The sequence below is a fragment of the Dromaius novaehollandiae genome, chromosome 3 (assembly GCF_036370855.1).
Source record: "Dromaius novaehollandiae isolate bDroNov1 chromosome 3, bDroNov1.hap1, whole genome shotgun sequence".
Taxonomy (NCBI): Eukaryota; Metazoa; Chordata; class Aves; order Casuariiformes; family Dromaiidae; genus Dromaius; species Dromaius novaehollandiae.
In genome coordinates, this window is record NC_088100.1 from 82,738,845 (window position 1) to 82,753,194 (window position 14,350).

General features: G+C 43.5%; 1 long non-coding RNA gene across 1 annotated transcript; it reads right to left on the reverse strand.

Moving 5' to 3' along the window:
* Window positions 1–10,352: 10,352 nt before the first annotated feature.
* LOC135327900 (uncharacterized) lies at window positions 10,353–14,350 on the reverse strand. The gene is made up of 3 exons (XR_010388470.1): window positions 14,288–14,350; window positions 13,567–13,643; window positions 10,353–12,995 (listed from the first exon to the last, which is right to left on the reverse strand). It is a non-coding gene; the product is annotated as an uncharacterized LOC135327900 (long non-coding RNA).

The window sequence follows — 14,350 nt, forward strand, 5'->3', positions numbered from 1 at the left end:
TGGGACTCAACGTAAGGTGGCAACACACAATGCAATAAGATCAGAGGCTTCTTGGGAATGAAGCTGAGCAGAATACTATTATGAGATTCCTGAGGTACTCTTGGGTATTATGTTTGCTTCTTTCATTAAATGTGTGATTTGAGAGGCAGATGGAGAGAGAAATGCATACCTATCTTAGTGTTACTTATACAGGGATGTACTACAGCTCAGGAGTAGAAAATACACCCTGTGACTTAAGTTATTTATCAACCCTATGAATTGCAAATATATTCAAATTGCAATTGACAGCTTGTAAACAATCTGCAAACCAAGAATTAGCCTCTCCAGGGCATTACATCTCTTTCTGAGTATCATATAAATATGAATATTTTACAATCTGGATGAAAATTCATGAGCAGTTGAAACAGTAACATGCATGAAACCCATCAAATAATGATATATTTATTTTTGGTAATTACATATTTGTCTTTTCCACTGAAACACTTTTTCCTGTCTTTGCTGGTTGTCTTTTCTGAGAAGAAAACGGAAAAGAAAAACAACCCCGCCCCCAAAACAGTTGACCTTAAATGCCTCTTCAGGCCAGAGAAGAGAGCTCTGACTACATACAACTGACAATGTAAAAAAAGACAAACCTCCACCAAAGATAGATTAGAAAGTGAGCTGTAATGACAAATAGAAACAATACTTGGAAAAAAAGAGAATCCCAACCTCCCATCATACCAAACAATTATGGAACATTTTTGCATTTGTTTGCATACAAGCTGTGCCTGCTGAGGTAAATAGAAATGTTCAGAAAATGCCAGTAAAGTCTGGAAGGGGGCAGACCCGGAGCCTTGGGAGAGTTCTTGCTCCCATCACCACATAATTAATCGATCCCCTCCTCAAACAAACACACATGCACACCCACCCAGCCACCCCACCAGCCTTGTGTGTCAATGAAAGGCGCATCAGATATTTGGAGAGCTCGGTCAGGCTGTTCAGGCTCACAGTGCTCAAATGAGAATGTTTGTGGGTTAAAGGAAGGTTGCAGCTCTGAGACTGCCTCCAGCAGAGTCTGCCAGATCTCAGGCCATTTCCCCTCAGCCCAGCTGCAACTCCGCTGCTCTTCTCCCCTGCATCACAGTTGACATTGGCCATTTTGGCTCAGTAAAGCAAAGCAAAAAGGGAGAAGTGATGGGAAAATACATCTCTGACTGAATAAAGAGGACAATGGAAGATGGACCTTCAAATGGAGTGGTTAGCAGAGGGGACATTTTTCATGCAAGAGAAATGAAGCTCCATGAAGCAGAGTAATTGCATTGACTTTTGAGATGCTATTTCTGGGATGTCCTTATCTGACACTCCCATCGAAGTGCTGCAAGGACACCCCAGGAGCTGCTGCGTAGTGGCGAGGTCTGTGCCCAGCGTGGGTGTTAGCTTTGGACATCTGGATGGAGGGTATGCCAGAGAGAAATAGCCCTCTGCAGTGATGTGTAGGGGTAGCACAAGCTATCTGGTGACAGCTGCTTCCAAAGAGCTTCCCAAGCCACCACAGACATGGGGATGTGCCGTGCACGCAGCTGCTGCACCTCTTTGGTGAGATTAGGAACAGGCTCAAAGCCACTGACCAGCAACGGGAATAGGCTGGGCTGAACTCGGGCCCTCGAGGCAGGAAAGGGCTCAGCTGAGGCTGTTGTAAAGCACAGGCTTCATGTGAAGACAAAAATTCCCACTGCAACTTTCCGCCAGCACTGGGGTTTAATCTAGATTTCCTCAGAGAGAAAAATATTCCTATTTCTCCATCTTTGCTGTCAGATATAACATGCAGAGAATTTGTTGGCCTAGAAGATGCAGCATGTGCTAAATCTATGAGTATTTGGCATGTAACAATGAAAGCTGCACCTTCATGACAGAAAATCTGTATGTGTTATTCTTTCTCTCTTTCTCTCTCTCTTTCTCTTTTTCTCTCTCTGTCAGTCTTTTCCTTCCCCTTGCTCTCCCGCTCCCTCTTTGCAATGATGCTAGCTGCCCGTGCACCTCTTAGGGCATTCTGGAGAGATTACTGACTATTAGCTCTATTCACAGCAATCACTGTCCTTTCTTACCTCCACACTGGTCATTTCTCCCCAAAGAATAAGGCATGCATTGGTTAATATGTTTTAATTGTCCCTCAGATATGTCCTTTTCTCTTCATCTGAGGCCTAGGGAGATAAAACCTAAGGATGAATAGCAGTAAAGACCTGACCCACTGAGGTCAATGTTCTCCAGCTACTCCTTGGCCCTCCAGTTCCTCCTGGCTGCCCCCAGTGCCTGGGCAGTTGCTGAAGGCGAACATAGCTGCAGACACGTGCACAGTTCAACGCTGCTCTGCAGTGTCCTGGGAAACATCACATGCCCCTTTAACTCTGAGCCTTCAGTCAATCGTGGACAATCCTGATTCTGGGCTTTGCACACCACCTACTAGATGCAATCTCTTACTTCAAGGTACAGCCCTGGTTTGCAGTTGATGGCCATGTGGTTGGAGGGCGGGAAGTGGCCAGTTTTCTTTTATCGTATCCAAAGAGAGCTGGAACAACGTTTGGCAGCAGTGACCTTAGGCGAGGAAGCTTAGGAAAGGCGAGGCGCTCCATACATTACGTAATTTTTGCTGGATACTGCACCTGGAAATCAAAATCAAGTCCACAGCAGGAAATCTTTCCCTTGTTATTTCATATTGCTCAGCAACATGTGAAGGACACTGTTTGCCACTGTAAGCTGATGGAGGAGGGGTGGTGATTGCAGGTCAGGCAGAGGAAGGGAGTTTGTACTTATCTGACCTGATCCCAAACTGAAAATAGATTCATTTAATTTATTTCACTTCAGAAGCTACCAAAGTAGGTTTGCCTAATGCTAAACACAGAGTGTTGCACAGTTCCCTTAATTTCAGATGTATAATGACAAAATGAGATAAAAATATTAAAAAATGCAGTATCTTCAAGAATGTATCTGAATTGATACACATATATTAGTGACATATATCACTATTATAATCTAAAAGAAATATCCACATAATCTGAAAGAAATACACACATACACACACACTGTTGTACCATATGGCAGAAAACTGATGACAGCTGTTCACAGTCTTCCTATGGACTTGGACCTTGCCTCAATCTACTGCTTAGGTTAGTGCTATAATTTCACTCTGCCACAAAACCCTAGGCTGAAGCAGGTGTTGCAGATCAGATCACTTCCACTTTGCAGGGTGTCACTGCAATCTGGCACAGTGGGCGGTCATGCAGGGTTGCATGACCCTGTGGACTTCCCTATGGGCTTGCGGAGCAGCCGCATGTGCAGAGGAGTGGCAGGAGGACCATGGGGCACTGACAGAGTTCTGCAGGTAAGTTGTATGTTTTGAATATTTTGATTTCAAGCTGGAAGCACCGTCATGGTGTGTGGTAGCCTAACAGCCATGGCTACCACGTACTACAGTACAAGCAGTAGCAATGCCCTCTAGCCCTTATGCAGTGGCCATTCAGGGTAAAAGGGCTGCAGGGGCTCTGCCCCTTCCTTTCTCACAGCCATGAAGCACCCTGAGGTTGCAGTTCATGTGCTCCCCTGACCGTAGGCACTGTGGCAGTGACCACTCTCAAGGGATCTGCAAGGGTTTGAGGGGAGGCGACTGGGAGTATCAAATGCACATTTAACGGGGCAGGGGGGCTTTGCTATCCCCGTTTGCTATCAGAACTGACATGTGCTTGGATGGAGAGAGGCAATCACAAACCTCCTCCATTTTGATGAAGGCTCTATCATCTCTGAAACTGAAGAATATCATTTCTATTGAGGTGAATCTGAATTTCAGGCATCTGAACATAGGTCTGTTAGGGGAATAGGCAGGGCCCCCATCTCTTCAACAGACTGCAGCAGAGGGCATGCTATATTTCATTTCTTTATATGATACAAGTAGCTTTTTTTTAGAGGGCAGGGAACCCAAATGCTAGCCATTAGAGGGATTTGGGTCTCAATCAAATTGAGACCCAAATCGCAGGATTGCCTCCTCAGCCTCTGTGAGAGTGTGAACACCACTAGCTAGAACAACTCCCATCGCTGTCACTTGTCCCGTGGTGCCTTTTGCTGAAGAGAATGCCTTATTCCCAAAGCTTATTGTTCTGTTCTGTTCTGTTCTGTTCTGTTCTGTTCTGTTCTGTTCTGTTCTATTCTATTCCATTCCATTCCATTTCATTTTATTATTTAATTTCTGAGATGAGCTTTTTGAACTCAAACCACTGCTAAAGGTACAGGCTGATGCCTCTTCCCTATGAGAGGACTGCTGTCTTCTTGTGTGAGCCCTCCCTGAGAATGCACAAGGCACAGCTCCAGATCAGCTGAGAAACTCCTCTATGCACCCATTGTTAGATGCGAGAACCCATTGTTAGATGAGAGAAGGAATAACATTCAGAGTAAAGGAGTATACAAGGCAATAAATCTTTTTGTGGAAGATGCCAAATTAAAACTGAGGCATTTGAAAAACCACAAGAATACTCCAAGGCCATGAACATTATTCCTGCTATACAACAAGAAAAACAGAAGATTCAGCAGACCATAAAATGAAGGGGAAAATCATGTTCTTCTTGCCTCAGGAGGGTTTGGAAATTCAGGGCTGCTGCTGCTGCTGCTACAGCCACCATTAAAGACTTTTCATTGATGTCAGTTTGGGGGCAAAGCTTAGGTGAATGACGGCTCAAGGGCATTTAACCCTCCAAGTGCTTCACAAACATTAATTAATAGAGCTGGGCAAACACTTTGCAGCAGATTATCCAATGAATTTGGTGCCTGTCTCTGCTTGCAGAAAGCTAGTTTGTGCCCTGATTTTGCTCTGCTGAGCAGAAAAATAAAAGTCTCTTTTCCTTAGCAGTGCTCAGCCTGTACTGTATTTGGGGTTTGGTGGGGAGGGCAGACACCCGCACCCAGATATTCTTCCTTTGCAAGTAAGCAAGGCCAGGACAAAGATTTTATTCTGCTCCCCTCTCTCCCAGGGTCAAGCAGAGAGTTAAACTATAATTACAGCCTTTCAAGGTGTGCAATACTTTACAGCCACTCGCCTCGGCAGGGACAGAGCTGTGGTCAAAGGGGTGTTTGAACCTGCTCGTGTCCTCCTGGGGCTGCTCTTGCCTCTAGCTCCTGACTGTGCCTCCAGGGGGAATGCAACAGGCTTGTGAGGAGCCACTTTCATGTGATCTTCCCATATTTTATTTGGACCTAGCCTACAGTAGGCGGGTTTCACCAGTATAAAAATACTGACATATTAGTATCGTCCCTGTGTGCGACAGTAATGCCAGCCAAGCTGCATTTTTTACTGATTTAGTCAAACCATCCCTGTTCTGCCGTAAGAGAAATAAGCTTGCCTGGTGAAAGGACTACACTAGCGTAGCTGGGTCTACCTAGATGTCTTAACAGCAGTGTTATGCCTGCCAGGGGTCATCCTGTTTTAGAGTAAAAAATAATGATACTTACTAAAGAAGACATAATGAACACAAATAACTAATAAGTAAGCACATAAGAGTGTACTTAAAAATTGTAGAATGTTGTGGGTCATTTTTAGTCTGGTTTCCTATAAAAACAAAATTAACACCATTTTTTTTTTGCAAATATTTCTATGTGCATGTGTATTTGTGATTGTGTGTGTGCATACGTGTGTGTGTGTGTGTGTGTGTGTGTGTCTTAGTAATTTGTGAAGCTGTTGCTCTATTGGAACAAAATTTAATAGAGATATAAAGGTAACAAAGATGACTGTGACAATCAAGTTCCTTTACATTTCAGGAAAACAATATTGAGTCCAGGGGGGAACTTATAAGTGTTTTGACTGAGGGAAAACCTGCGACATGAGCTCAGCTTTCAGCAGACATCAGAGAAGCCATGAGGGTGAGACAGAGAGGGAGGGAAGGCCTTATCCTGGCCCCTAGGGCTGGGAAAGTTTCAGTTGCAGCTGATATCTTCCTCATCATCAGTGTTAAACAACCATAAGACACAAATCTGGAGGAAAATAATTTTCACAGATTGGGTGGGTAAGCTTGGAGACAGGTGCCCAGGTGGACTGTGGACTCTCCATCCCTGTAGGATTTCAAAACTCGACCGGATGAGGACCTGAGCCCCTGCCTTAGCCTTGAAGCTGGCCCTGCTTGGATCAGGGAACTGGGTAGAGACCTTCAAAGGTCCTTTCCCACATGGATTATTCTATGATCCTATGAAACCGGGCTTCATTAGTAGCTGAGTTGGAGCTACATGCTCAGATCAGTGAGGAAAGTATCAGTGGAAGGCTAATACAGCTGCAAGGAAAGCAAGGAAAATCACATAGATGAACTTGTCTTGTTAGCAACGGGCAGAATCATCCAGAGCACCAGAATGAGTTGTAATGGGTAATTTTAATTAATTAGAATTTTGTTGGAAAAAGACACAGACCAGCCTACAAGTTTTTGGAAGTCATCAGTGGCTACTTGTTATTCAGAAGGTGGAGATAAATAGAATAGGGAGCCCTTCTAGATTTGATTCATGAAAAGTAACAAGAAACATATTTATTACAAAAGGGAGACCAGCAAAAAGATTCCTTAGAAAGAACAGTATTTTGGTAAAATGAAGGTTTAGAAATTGGCTAAGGCTGCCAGACCTCATACTAGGATCTTTGGTATTGGCTGTGATGTTCTCAGGGCCATTTCTGGTCTTCCATCTTCCATGAGGGACTGAACAGGACAGGTGAGACACTGAATAAGGAAGGCTAGCCTGATATGTAATGACAAAAGGAGGAAAAAAGAGGATCTGAGAATTATACGCTAGTCATCTAAACTTCAACTTCTGAAACAGTACTGGAACAAATAATTAAACAAATTTGTAAAAATATGGGAGATAAATAGAATCATAAAAGCCTCCATTGGCTTATGAATGAAAAGTCATGTCAAATTGGTTCAATCCTTCTAGAAATTATCTTCTTTTTTTATATTTTTTTCCCTTCAACCTATGGCAATAAAATTCAAGAGATACAGACAACTAAGAAGCCAGTTACTCCCACCTGGCACAAATGTACAAAGTACTTGCAGCCAGTCATGCAGCTCTCCAACCCTGACCTAATGCACTATAACCCCAGCAACACTGCTGCTTGACCAGTCCCAGATATCCCAGGTCCTCTTCTGTTCCTGGCTTTGTTCACAGTCTGCAGGACAGTAAAAGCAAGCCACATCCTCTGATGTGTGTCCTTTTCCTTGTCTTCTGAATGAAACCGGTATCTGTTACAGTAAAGGTAATTTCTCCATAATGCTCTAGCACTGTGCCTAGATCTGGCCTGGAAGAATCCTGTGGGAAAAATTCAAGTCACTAAATAATGCTTTTTATCATTTCAAAAATTCTACTTGTTCTTCAAAGTAATTACTACTTATCCAGAAATATCCTATATTAATTAAAAGGCCTAATATAGCTAGAAAATATATCTTGTCTACTTGGGTTTTTTTGTATAAACTGAAATGTGAGATCATCTGCTCAATACATTCAGGCCAGAGGAAAGCATAAGGCACAGCAAACTGGGAAACTCAGAAAAGACAGTTGTAGTCATTTTCATTAATAACAAACAATCTCCAGATGGACTGAGGATTCTGTCCTGTGGGTCAGCCACCATGTCCCATCCCACTGAACTCAGTCAGAGACAGGATGTAAATGTCAAGACAAAGAAAAACTGACCATGGAAGATCAGATGCTTGAAGGGAAATGCTGAGTTGAACTGCAGTGGATTTAATCAGCAGAGTTAATAGTGTCGTTTGTAAGACTTGACATACAAAATAGCCTTCATACAGAAAAAGCTGTATCTGACTGGATTAACTAGATATGTGTCACAGCTTGATATAACAACTTGGTGGGATTTACAGAGGACTCTAACAATGTCTGTAGTCAGTAACCCACACTGACCCTGGTTAAAACAAACAAAAAAAGACCCACAAAAATGGCGCTTGCTTGTAAACTTCCAATCAAGTGTATGAAGACCTCTAGGGAATCGAGTATGGCTGCCAAGGGGTCAGAGAATATTGTAAAGCAGGACTGAGAAAGAACAATAAACCCCACTTTATTACAGACTGCGGGACAAAGCCTTTGTGCTCAAAGATTGTAAATAAGTCAGATGTAGAATAGGTAAAGGTGGTATCAAAGGAAATCAAATTCTGCCTCATTGTGTCCTTTTCCAGGCCCTTGCGGCGGCCGGGCCAAGCGGCGGCTGGGAAAGGCTGCTGTCCATGGTGACTGCCGCTCCGCACAAAGGCCTGGCCTCGGGAACAATGCTGAGCAGCCAGAGAGGGGCATTTCCATCAGCAGTGCCCCAGCCTAATTGTGTCCTTTCTTCTTCTTCTTTTAAATCAAAACCTAGTAACAGCTTAGAAGCAGGTGTACAGTGTCATCCTTCACTCCTGCTGGAAAAGCAAAAGCGCTTACATTTTTCAAAGTCACCCTATAAACCCATGGCCAAAAGGGCATGTCACACCAGGCAAATGTGTGCAGACAGCCTCAGTTCTTAAAAGAGAATGAATAACAACCCCCTCCAGAGTGTATAATGTTTATCTGCTTCCCAATATACTATCACAGCTGGGAAAGACTTTCCTCCTTGCTAATAGCTTCTCTCTCCCCCTCCTTCCACATAGGGATGGGCATTTGCTGCTGAGCACCAGCATGTTCTGTGAACCCTGGACTGTGAAACCAGGTATCCCCTTCTGCATCACTGATCCACAGGAGAGCTGTTGAAGATTTTGTTCCCAAGTGGGCCATTGAGGGTGATCATAACTGACCAAGGACTGACTGACTTTACTTTCCAGATGATGAAAGCATATCTGTACCCTGCTGTGTGAGGAGATGAAAACAGCCGCATATCAGTCAGCAGGGATGGGAACAATGAAGTAACAGCTTCATAAGGATGATTAAGTCCTTTATACATGGATATCCCTCGCACCAGTATAAGCCTCTTCACCCACCTCTCTGCAATAAAAGAGTAGCAATGCACACTCCACCAGTTTCTGTTTCTTCAAGTTATTCTGTAGTTTATATCCCCTGAAGGTTCTAGGCCTGCTAAAAGAAGGGTGGAAAGCTGAAGTCAGGAGTATACTGAAGGCTGCACAATGTATGTTACTACTTTAGAACATGTTATTGGGCACTGGACAGGCAAAATTGGTTAGAAGAAGGAAGCCAGGAATAAGCTACAAGCACGTGATGTAGCTGAGCCCCCAGTGTGGTCACTGCCATCACTCCTTGGATGCTAAGCAACTGGCTGGCCCCCTGTGGCCACATGAGACACTGCCAGCAGGACCAGAGGGAAGAGGTGCTACTCTACTGTACAAACGTGCTTAATCCATGAAAGAGAGAGGAAGTCTAGCTGACGGCTGTCTGTTTCAGTGAGCTACAGTTGGATGCATGGCTGTTCTGGGATCTGAATCAGGAAATGGCAGTTTTGGGGAAGTCCCTCAATACCAGAGAATGGTTGGCCAGGCAGCTCAGTGAATATACAAAGCACACCTGAGACATGGTCCAGGGATCTCCTCACTAAGAGACCCAGCTCAGGCAGGTAGAGACGACCACATACAGGTATCTTCCTGGAGTGTTGCAATACAGGAAGAAAGACAGTGACATTCTAGTGCTTCAGACAGCAGAGCTCACACAGCTATTCCTGCTACAAATGGGCACTTCTGCAGTGAGTTTTGAGACAGAATTGTTGCAGAAACACAGTTTCAGAAATATTATATATTAGTTGAGAATTGTTCTCCTTAGAGAAGGTGCACACTGTAACTGACGAGAGTGTTTTGTAGGTAAATGAAGACCCATTGAAGTCCTTCGGCATGACCTACTGGGTAACCACTTAAAATTCCCACAAATCACACTCTATTCAAAAGATACATTAGCAGAGAGGGCAGGAAGAAGGGAGGCAAGGAAGTTAATTCCAACAGTATATCCATATGGAAATGAACCTTCTGCCTTGGACTGCCCATCAGGGTGAATGGGCCACATATGAGTGGGACTGGCATGTTTGGCTATTAGGACTGGGAATGTGGATGTGCTTCCTGAGCAGGTTCCGGTCCCAAAATGGTTCTGGCTTAAGAGGTTGGAGGAGGAAAGGATAGGAAAGCAGTAGCAGTGCTTCATGCAGAGCATTTGGTTTTTCAAAGCTGGTAGACTAAACAGTGAGAAGTTGTGCAGCTGGGTCTCCTCTGACATCTGAAGAAGAAAAGAAACTTGAGAGATTATCAGAAAACTGCTTCACTGAAGCAGCATTGGTCCCCTCCCCTTGATAGGCTTGAAAGAAGTGAACAGACTGAAGTGTATTTTTACAATGAAAAACAAAAATGCTCAGAGATTGTGTAAGGAGCAATGCATTTAATAGGGCATGGACTTGCTAACATGGATAATCCTCCAGCATCAGACTATCAAGAAAGGATTGTAAGAAATACTTTTCCAAAGATTGAATACTTCCAGAGAATACTCAGAGCTTTTTGTTCTGGTTAGGACAGCAAAGGCATGGAGAACAGGGATTACAGGATACACAGTAGATTTGCATTTACTAAATCCTTTGATATCCGTGTTTCACAGAGCAGCACAACACTAAAAAATTAATTCAAATTGTCTTTCCATGGGAACAGACATGAGAACTACACATTTCCAAGTGGCATTAAGCAAAGCATGACTGAATGGTACAGTCCCAGCATATCAAGCTGTAGAGAATTATCTGTCAAGAGACTGCAAGTGCACAGATTTGTTTGAGGATGAGTTTCAAGGTTTGATCCAAAACACAAAAATAAATGAGACACTTTTCCTTAGCTTGAGTGAACTTTGGATCCTTTTTCAACTTGTCTATTAATGACCCATGGAAATAATTAATGATGTGTTAACAAAACTTATAGAAGATGGCTAGCTGGAAGACATACAAAAAGCCTGATGAGAACAGACATATAATAAGGATTTAGAAAGCTGATAAATATGGGCAGAAAAGAACAAAATTTTATTACAGGTGGGAGAGAGACAAAAGTTGAATACATTTAAAAAACACAATTCAAATGTTTAGCAAGACTGGATCATGAAATATAATGACCTTGTATTCTGGGGGAAAATAAATTGTAAGTGAAATAGTTCTCCAGCTGCTTTCACCATATGTGAAATAGTTCTCCAGCTGCTTTCACCAAACAGGTTTATTTTTATTTTTCAGTCTAGACCTCATGCCTGGGAGAAGTGAGATGGGATTTTCTCTCAGCACAGCCCTGGCATGACTCCTCTGCATTTTGCCTGGATGTGTGGGCACCTCTTTGCAGGCACTGACAAATGTCAGCAGGTCACAAGGAACCAGGCCAGGGATCGTAGGATGGAGGTGCTGCAGCAGCCTCTCCGCAGCAATGGCCCACAGAGCTGGCTATCCCAGAAAGATCCCTATTGACTGCATCCAGGTTTGGGCTAGATCTCTAGGTCTTGAATAGAAATTTCCATGCTCGATTTCATAAACATATGCCTGTTTATATTACTGTACTTAACTTGAGAGAGAAATATTTAATATACTTCTGGAAAGTAGTCCTCTTTCTTGCTCCTCATTGCAGGCAGATTTTCATTTTTGCTTTCCCCTTGGCCTAAGCAAATGAGGTTGCTTTTTACTTTGCCATCTGTATTGAGCTCCATGCACTTCTCTAATGAAAAGGAGGACCTGCTTTTGTTGGTGGCACAGGGCTGATTGATTGCTACCAGTTGGGATCTAGTCCCAGAAGTCTTCTGGAATAGTGATGTTTGGGAGATATTTTGCCATTTCTAGTGGCTGAAAGGGAGTCAGCTTCTAAGATCATCTCACGCAACAACAGGAAGTATTCAGAAAGTGGCTTTCTTCTAACACTGAACAAGGAAGTTCATGAAAAGAAAGAAAATAGGGCAATTCTAAAGCTTTTGCTTTCTCTGTTTTTCATCACCAAGTTCTTGCACAAGGCTTCACTGAGGGGGAATAACTTAGATACGGGGAACTCAGATACAATTCCAGAAAAGAAAAGATCATGTATTTACTGTATCAGGTAGTCTTCCTAAGTGATACCCCTATTATTAACCTGTAGGTGGTTAGATCTAGATTGGATAAGAAAATATAACTGTGCATCAGTCAAAGAAACAGACTGGATGACCAGCTATTATTTTTAACATCTATGATATTTGGGTTGTGGCAAGAAAAATCCTAAAATCTTAGCCATTATATTACAATCTTGGGTTTCACATAGAACGAGAAGGATCCAGGGACAGTTTAATACAGGGAGTTTATATATCCAAAACTTTTTTGAAAAGAGAAACCAAAGAAAGGGGCAAAGCAGGGGGGAAGTAAAGTTTTGCAGAGCATGACTGGAGGGTCAGAGCTTGAGTCTTGAGTAGAGCAAATTGACTGCCTCACTATTTAGAAGAGCAGAAATGAACAGGAACATCTTATTGCATTAAACACTACTAAGAGCACTGAGCTAGGCTGGGTAGTACTTTCTCTTTTTGCTGCCTTCAGGAACTAGTGAGGACACTTGCGTACACAGAGTGGAGCGTGTGCATTTCCTTAGTGATAACACTGGCATCCTGCTGCGTAAGTGCTGCCGTCCAGGGCTCTAGGTGGCTCCTCCCATGGTCAACTCCTGTGTTTAATGAGTTATTCTCAGAGAGGCACTTGCTGTGAGCAGTTCCCACTGATTAAAATAATAGAAATACAGTTATAATCTTATTCTGGAGCATCTGTCTGAAGTCAGTGGCTACGCACTTCGTAACAGAGCTGTCACAAGTCAATGATTGTAGCTGTCACCACCACGAACTGCAGCGCAGACCATAATGTCTCTGCTTCAAATGCACTGAAAGGCTGAGGACGTTGTGCTCACACAGCATTAATGCAGGGGGAGGAAAAGCATTACTGAGGCAGCTTGCAGAGCTGGACTCGTAACCAGGTCACTTCCCTTCTGGCAGCTTATAAAAGTGCCACAGGAAGTCTGATGTGAGGTGGAGGGAGAAACAAGGGTGGGCAAGGACAACTGAAATGTGTAAAAAAAAAAAAAAAAAAAAAAAAAAAAAAAAAAAGGAGAACTAATAAATAATTGCATAAAACCTCTGCATATCAAAGACCAATGCTATCATTTCAAACAAGGCAAGAAAGCCAGCACCTGTCAGTAATGGTAAGTTGTGCATTATTTTCTGCAGATGTGCAGCCACAGTATCCTCTTGCCTGACTTCACATCTCAAAGTCTCCCAGCATTGAGGATAAGAAACCTTTGCTCACGGGAGGTGGTGGCAGCAAATTCACATTGATGTCTACAACAAAGCAGGACCGGGCCCTCAGGTTGGAAAGAAATTATTTAAAGACTGGACTGTTCCTCAGGGGCTATGGGAGCTGCAAGGTGTTGGTAAGTGTGGCACTTGTGCAAGTGAAAGGGACGAGCATGATTAGAGGTGACATTTTGCTGCATCAGCTCTGTTTCCACTATGCGGAGGGTGTGTGAGTATTGTTGTACAGGAGCACAGCCGCGGCTGTCTCCCCCAGCATCCTGCCACTGACCGGAGTTCAAAGCGGACACTGTGGAGGAAGGTGACGCCCTCCCCTCTCACCTCAGAGGATGAATGCGGCCAACTGCACAAGCCTCCGGGACGGCAGGCAGGCACTCAGCCCATGATGAGCTTACAGCCTGGAACATGAAGATTAATAGCTACTGTAATATCTGTCCTGGTTAACATGACTACAGATGTCTTTCTTCTCTGTATGAGTATTTAACCTTTTTCTGGATCCTATCACACCTTTTATCTCAAGAGGACAAACAGAAGTAAGGCACTCTCTGCCCCCTGCCTCCACCAAGTCAGAAGATCGGCAAGGATGTAGTATTTCAGTGTCACCAGAGCATGTTTTATCATCACATGTTTGATGAACCATGGCATCAAGCCCAAGCACGAGCAGAGCCTGCCCCAGTGCAGTGTTGGGACGTGGCCCAGCTGCACTGATGTGCCTGCACTGCTGCATGTGCAGGAGAGATGGAGTGAGCACATTGCAAGTGTGGCATGTCACATCGGCTTGCGGAGCTGCAGGCCACTTTCCACTCTGTGCTGAAGTTTTAACGCTTCATACTGCGAGTTAAGGCACAAGCAGGGAAGAAAAAGAGAGGGAGAAACATTGGCGTCATTTAAGGTATGAGAGGCCGCCATTGATAGCCTCTGTCCTACTGTGACATTTAGTTTTTCCTGTTTTCAGTTTGGCACCTTCTGTTGTTGCCTTGAAAACATATAGAAAATACTGATTTAGGCAAAATAGTTTCCAGTGTAATGTTTATCTACTTACCTTTTTTAGGAGAGGAAAAAAACAATATGCAGCATCTTTTCTGCTTTCCTGTTTTCAAATGAC